At 30.1% G+C, this 7610-nt stretch overlaps 1 long non-coding RNA gene across 2 annotated transcripts; it reads right to left on the bottom strand.

The window, feature by feature from the left end:
• Nucleotides 1-2531: 2531 nt before the first annotated feature.
• Nucleotides 2532-7378, bottom strand: LOC126552893 (uncharacterized). Of its 2 annotated transcripts, XR_007606348.1 has the most exons (4): nucleotides 6400-7378; nucleotides 6098-6146; nucleotides 5808-5947; nucleotides 2532-3714 (listed from the first exon to the last, which is right to left on the bottom strand). It is a non-coding gene; the product is annotated as an uncharacterized LOC126552893 (long non-coding RNA). The 2 variants fall into 2 exon arrangements; XR_007606347.1 differs by lacking the exon at nucleotides 6098-6146 and having other exon boundaries at nucleotides 6400-7372.
• Nucleotides 7379-7610: the final 232 nt, after the last annotated feature.

The following is a 7610-nucleotide window of genomic DNA, read 5'->3' as shown; positions in this document are numbered from 1 at the left end:
AAAAGCCTAACGAAAAATGAGCATTTTTAATGAATATAAATTTGAAAAATGTGAGCTGTGATAAGAAATAAAACAAAAATACTGAAATCATGTAAAAAAAAAAAATTGCTCATTTAAATAAAAATTATGTGAGGATGTAAGATATATCTTACAACATTTCTAGATTCATACAATTTTACTTCTAAATACATTTAACATTTTTGAAAATATCCGTGGTAGGTATGTAATTTTTTAAATAATTATTATTGCAAATAAAATTATAAAATACTTTATGATTTTGTTGACTGTGAAAAAAAAATAGACCCCAAACTGAATCCCCTATCACTGTTACTTTAATCTGTAAATCCTAAATCTATACAGTCTACACATATACACCGATATATGAAATAAATTATCATATTGTATTTATATTTCAATGTGGGGTTTTTTCAAAATATTTTATTTGTCATTTGTAAGATTGTGTACAACTAATTGAAAAATTATAATGAAATGATAAAATAAAATAAAATATTTTCAATTGTAAGTATATTAAAAAAAAAAAATGAATAAAATTAATTGAAATATAAAGGCATAAACAATTATAGAAAAGTAATTAGGTATAAGAATAAACAATTATTTACTTATTTGTTCGTTATTCAATGCCTACAAAGCATTGTATCAAACATTGTCGTTTTATTAACACGAACGTGAAATGTATCACTTAAATACATTTTTCCCTAAAAATCAGTATTTTTCACAATACGGAGATTTCCTATCTTACTTCTAATTTTCATCTTATACTTTGCAGGTTTGCTGGTATATTGGCTTAAGATCACGTCAAAACGATGTAGGTAGAAAAAAAATAATATTCGGTGATGTGTTATATGTGTCGGAAAAAAGTATTTTCCTACATAAAACTATCATATTTAACTTAACACGGATACGAAATATTAAGATTTTAGCGGTGATCGGATTTCAAGAAACGGCCATAAAGAAATAGACCGTACATGCAACGATGAATAAAGTATAACCAAATGATATTATTATATTGACTGCGTTGTTCACTTTTACTTTTCTCAGGCGCACAACATTGTTTACTTTTTTGAAACATTTGATATTTTAAATAATGGTTTACATATAGCATTAATGCATCATTGTACCTAAAAAAAAAAAATAAATATAATATAATATGCTGACAATAAATATTATATAATGGACCATTGCACACATTTTGTGCGCATGTTTTGTCGTGCTCTCGTGTCCGAGTATTGTATTAAAATAATTAATAATTAAACGAAAAAGAAACTAATAAAATTCGTGTCTAGTTTAACGTCATATTATATATATTTATATACATATATACATTTAATTTGACTTCATTATGAAAAAATAATATGTTATTTACTATGCTATTTTAGTACTCCGTTGCGCAAGTGGTTATTGTGTTTTGCATGGTGTCGATGTTTTTTCCACCATAATTTAATAACGAATAATTAAATAGGTGGTTTTTTTACAGTATACGTACTCGATCGTGATAAAAGTTAATATTTTTTTAATAATTACTGTAATCATCGCAAAAATACAAAATTACTAAAATTGTGTCATACCTACTACACGCACGTTTATATTATTATCAACACAAAATAAACTAGTAATTTGCTATATGAAAATGCATAATATGGCATGTACTCGTTACACACTCGTGCAAATAATTCCGTCTTTTCGATATTTAATAATTTGATACTAGTAAAATATCAAAAACTCATATCTCAAGTATTTACATGTTATTATGATCAATATTAAACATTCAAATAATTTTGAAAATAAGTCTTATATTATGTGCATAATTATTTTTACCTAAAACGATAAAAAAATAAATAAAACTAAAATGATTATACAATTTATAGCTGAAAAATAAAAAAAAAAACGATTTAAAAATTAAAAGTATGTTTCTATATAGAAATTTAAATAATATAGGCTTATTATAGTGTTTTAGTATTTGCGTGTTTATTTTGGAAAATTAAATAAACACTAAGAAAGGTCAAATAAAAATACTATTTGGGATATTATCTAAATCCAAAATTATACTTTAAAAATTTTAGTTTCTATTACAGCAAAATATTTACATATTTGTCATGATTTTTAGAAATTTTTTATTTTAGTAATTTTGCAGAAACATTGCTTAACAATATTATAACTAATATTAGGTATATAAAGTTTTAAACAATATTTTTTTATAAACATTATGTATTTTTTCTTACGATAATATTGTCGCTCATTTCCACAGATGCAGAATTTATAATACATTGCTTATTATACAAAAATCAATAATACAAATAATCATACAATTCAGTTGAAAACCTATCTTAAATACATATTGGATATTTATGTGACACATATTTGGTCATTCTTATGTGCATTTATTTGCATTCATATTATGTATTTATTTTGTAGAGCCAAATACAAGTCATTAAGCCCAGACTTATATTTGATATGTTCCAAACGAACATTATTAGCTTCCGAATAAATAAACATTTACATTTTAAAGTTAAATCAAAATCGTATAATACAGTAAATAATGACAATATTATATAATTCGTAGTAATGATGGTCAATATAAGATTTTCAGCATTAGTAATATAGTAATACTATGGTAAGTAAACTTGGCTTATATGTATACAAATCGAAACATGTAGTCGGATCTAATAAAATGAATTTCACTTTAGCAAATATTAATAATACATTGGTCTATTTCTTATGAAGTGGGCGAGGGTGTCTAGACATGGAGGACACTTCCTTAAAAATACACCTTTAATAATATTATATTCAAACAGTTTTTATTATATCTTTAAGAATTAAGCAATAATATTTTATTTATAGTTTTTTATTTCTATGATTGTAACAGAAAAAACGTAAGTTTTTAAAGTATCATAAATTTATCAATTATAAATATTGTGACATGGCATTTATACATTCTATGTACAGTTAAAATGTCATCCGGTTCATATCTCGCGGTCGGCTCCACAGGAGTAGTATTATACAAAGCAATAAAGTTAAAGTAAAACTACAGTTCAGATAGAATTAAATGTTAATTAAAAAAATAACTATGTATATTTGTCTTTTTTTCTAAAAAATATTGTTTGACATTAAATCCCAAAAATTTTTATACAACTTTAATCGATTAGTTTCTGAACTACAAATTGTGATTGATTTATTGTAAAAATATAACGATGTAGTAATGTGACCGTTTTCGTTCACTAATAAATAAAACATTTATTTTCATTTTATTAGCAGTAATCACAATATTACTATACATAGATTACCTACCATTTACCGGGTTGGTGTAACTGTTGAAAACCAACTATTCTACAATCATTATTATTATTGTTGTATTCTATTATAGTCAGATGCTCACTTTTTGAAAGTTATTTGAACACTCTATCTCTATATAACAATCTACTTGGTTCTAGTTAAAAGTCATTTTTCTGTGTTATAAATATAACATTTATGCGCAATTATGGTTTAATTTTTTTTGTTCGGAAAGTATGTTGATACTCTCGAGTTGAGAGTTTTAGATCCTTCTTAGGTTTTCCGTCCCATCGGTGAACAAGCTACAAGCCTCTTGTAGTGATGATGTACTCCATACACGTACACACACCAATGACCACTACATCGAAAGGTATACTATAAAACGGCCGTGTGTTGTGCCACCGATGTAAATAAACTACTCAAGTTCTAAATAATAATAATAATAATAATGATACATCGTTAAAAGTCTTTCACGTCATTATATTTTCATCTATAGGTACGAATGTACATAATAGTGTACTGTACCCATTACGGTCGTCGGAACTACGTCTGATCGTATGATTGTAACAACCCATAATACGACCTATCCGGGAGAGTATGTCGCGTACACGCAGACGAGATATTGATTCAATTGGAAATCGGACACAGACACACGCGGCACTTTGGGTTAGGTTACCTATAGTACGCAACCTACGACTGTTCGAGGCGTTTGCACCGTACGTAATGGCGTTTAAGACAGACGCGTAGGTACTTAACTCGCGTACACGCGTGTACGGACGGCGTAAAACCGTATGGAATTACTATTACCTATACGGTATAATAGGTGGTACCCACGCGTTACGCTTCACGACGTTTTCCGTGTTGCTTTTTCGCGTGATATTAAAACATCGCGTGATGTGATGGTTATGACGACTACCTACCTATTAATATAATATCTATAACCGTTGTACACAATAATCGCAGCTATTGATGCGAATCGAATGTGGTCCATTTCAGCGTTGCCGCGTGATACCGCTACGCCATCTATGCATATAATACTGGAAGGGTGCAGGCCAAAGTCCGTCGTCGGCGACGTGACAAAACTGACAATCCTCCTCCCCGTCGTATATCTTTCACCGAATGCAGGTAAAATTAATCATCATCGGACCGTTAAAAATACACGAGGGCGTCTTCGAGGGAGGCGACGGTCAGATCTACAAATAATAATTTAATTGGGTACTACAGATAGTTGTATTGAGAATCGACCGAGCGGCATTGAAGACACTGAAATCAAAACGGGAAACATTTTCTTGAAAATTTTCTGTGTACAAGAACATTACCGATATGTTTTGTGGGTAAGTTATCGAGAAATTAATCGAGTTCGTCCGTATCTGTGAGATGTGAGGTGGGAGGCGCAATAAGCCGTTCCTGTTTTCGTGTAGGTACATATAACGCCGGAGCATTGACTGGGTACAGTCGTTAAAAATTAATTTAATTACGAACAATTATTGCGCGGCGATAATTGAATAAAAAGTGAATTTGTCGTATCGACAACATTAAACATATTAATATCACGTGAAATGAAATGAATTTAAAAGAGAAAAATACTATTGTTTCATTGTAGTTTCTACACTATATATACTATCGCTGCAAATATTATTCCAACCACGCGTTATGGTTTTTAATATTTTAATGTAGGTAAATGTATTATATTACGTATATTCAAAAACTGAAAAAAAAAATGGCAGGTACCGAATAATTTTTATGCTACCGACCTCGAACAACCGTCGACCACGTTTTTGTAATTTTGCTATCACACTGGATGTGTAGGTACGCATTACGACGATATTATAGTGTTGTATCACTGCTCATTGTGTGTGTGTGTGTATGTGATTATATTTTATCGTGTGGACAAACGCGAAGGTATACTCTACTGGTGTGGCATTTTATAGACATACAATTAGTTCGAACATATCGATTACACGTGCGGAAAACGACAACACAAAAGTCCGTGTAATGCGTCTTTTTTTTTTTTTTTTCGTGAACTGCTAACCTCTTGCGTAATGAATAATTGCCAACTCGGGTATGTGCCACACGGTTTCGCGTATTCCACGCGGCTCGCCCGACACGCGCGCCTTCGGATTGCGTACGATTGACATTATGATCGTATACGTTTCGTCATGCGACGACGGGGCCGCCGCCGCACTGGCATTGCATGATAGCGCAATGATCAGTGTGTGGTATGCATGTGCGTGTGTGTGCGCATATATATTTTAATGCCAATAAGGTTTTGTGCGTTGACTTCCAAAGTGTGATCTGTGAGCTACAATGTCGTATAATGTAGGTTAGGTTTTAGGTTAGGTCGTATTATAATTTAATATTTTAATGTGATAGGTACAACAATTCGCAAAGAAGATCGATTTAATGAAAAAAAAAAAATGAACTAGAGTTAATTACAGTTTGTAACGTTATCAACCCCCCCCCCCTCCAATTAAAAATATATCTTTGACTACTTAAAAACTGTTAAAAAATTGTCTTACCTTTTCAACTAGGTAGTTGATTTCCACATCAATGATATATTATGCCTGTACCACCTTAGAACAGACATTTTCCAGTTATACGACTAACGACAGTCGAGTAACGAGCAATGATATATTTTGTAACTAATTGGTTTGTGCACCTGGAAATGGACAAAAAATAATCACCCAGCAAATATTATTATCTAATCATTAAATTATATTATAGTGTAGCGTTTATTATGACAAGTGGGGTAGTAAACTAAACTTTTACAAACTAACGAGTATTGAATAGTGTATATTATAATACGCACCAGACTGTTGTTGTGTTGCGTTATATAATTTTGAACTATTTTTAGTAAGCTATAATAAATAAAAGTATTTTTAATTAAAATTAAAAGTAAATAAAAGTAATATAATATAGGTACTGATTATTAGCGGTGTGTTTATATATTATTGGTTATTCAAACTTTAATCATATTTGTAAAATAATGATGAATATATTATGAAATAAAAAATATTAACAAAGGTAAAAGTTTAATCCTGCACAATTCGTCCCAAACTCTTTAGGCGAGGAGAAAGCAGATACTACGCAGTTCATACTATATATATTCACTTTTTTGGTGATAACAAAAGATTCTGTTACGCTGCTGACGTATATTGTATCTGAGTTTCAATAGAGGTTAACATTTTTCAGCTACGTTTCGGGGACATCCGAAGCTTTAACGTAGTATTATTATATACTATATAGGTATAACATCGGAGACGGCTATAATATGCAATAAGCGTCGCTAAGCAACCAATGCCAATTCTTATACAATACCTATAATAGTACTAAGCCGACGAGAATAGTCAAACCTTAATATAAAAGAATCGTTATAATTTAAGGTGATTTGACGGAATTGATCGATTTATTTTAACGTGATGATGTATAGGTAGATATCTGTGGTATCGTGTTTCTCTTTACACGTCACGGAAAAAAATCAAATAGAAATAAATTACAACATTGTAGTTATTCTATATTTTATCTTACGTTTACTAACTAATAATTCTATTCATAACAGATGTTTTTAAAGGGTTAGGTTATGCGAATGTATTCATCGGTGAAAGGTTTAAGATATACATTTGAAATTCACTTTTCGAGTACACAAACGTACACACGACACACCCGTGACGTACAAATACGATGACTATATTCTATAGTATCTATACGTACAGCGTTGAAGTTAAAATAATTGGTGGACTCATCTTCTATCGATTTAATTTCTCACTGAATACCGATCGCTAACATCAATATTGTTATTTTTGTTTATTTTTTCATCGTCGTTGTACATCTCTCATTTAACAACGATATTTATGGTTGACTTTGGAGAGGACAAAAATTCTGTTATACGGGATAAGCATTGTAATAGTATCCGTAAAATTTTTGTGTGGGGGAGTGTGCCAATTTCGGAAATTACCAAATATCAGAATTATAACAAAAATTAATACAAAGTATATTTCCGCTGTATTATATTATGGAAGTCTGGTGGCAATTTGTAACGTATAATCCTTGTTCAAATTTAATTCTAGAGAATAACTGCAGCTGCATGGAGTATTTAGATATTTCTTATAGATTCGAAATTTTTTTTTAAACGAAAATAAACAAATAATAAAAAATGACACATCGTCATTGTTAAACGAATAGTATTCATTCAATTATATTTACCACCGAGTTCAGAGTGATAAAAAATAATATAGTACCTGCAGATTATCATCAATTTAACATTCGAAAATTGAAGGAGTTTTGGGCTCGCTTTTTTCTATCTGAGAAATTGCAAAACGGTG

This window comes from Aphis gossypii, chromosome X (assembly GCF_020184175.1).
Source record: "Aphis gossypii isolate Hap1 chromosome X, ASM2018417v2, whole genome shotgun sequence".
Taxonomy (NCBI): Eukaryota; Metazoa; Arthropoda; class Insecta; order Hemiptera; family Aphididae; genus Aphis; species Aphis gossypii.
Note: the sequence above shows the minus strand (reverse complement) of the source record. Positions and strands in the feature narration are given on the sequence as shown.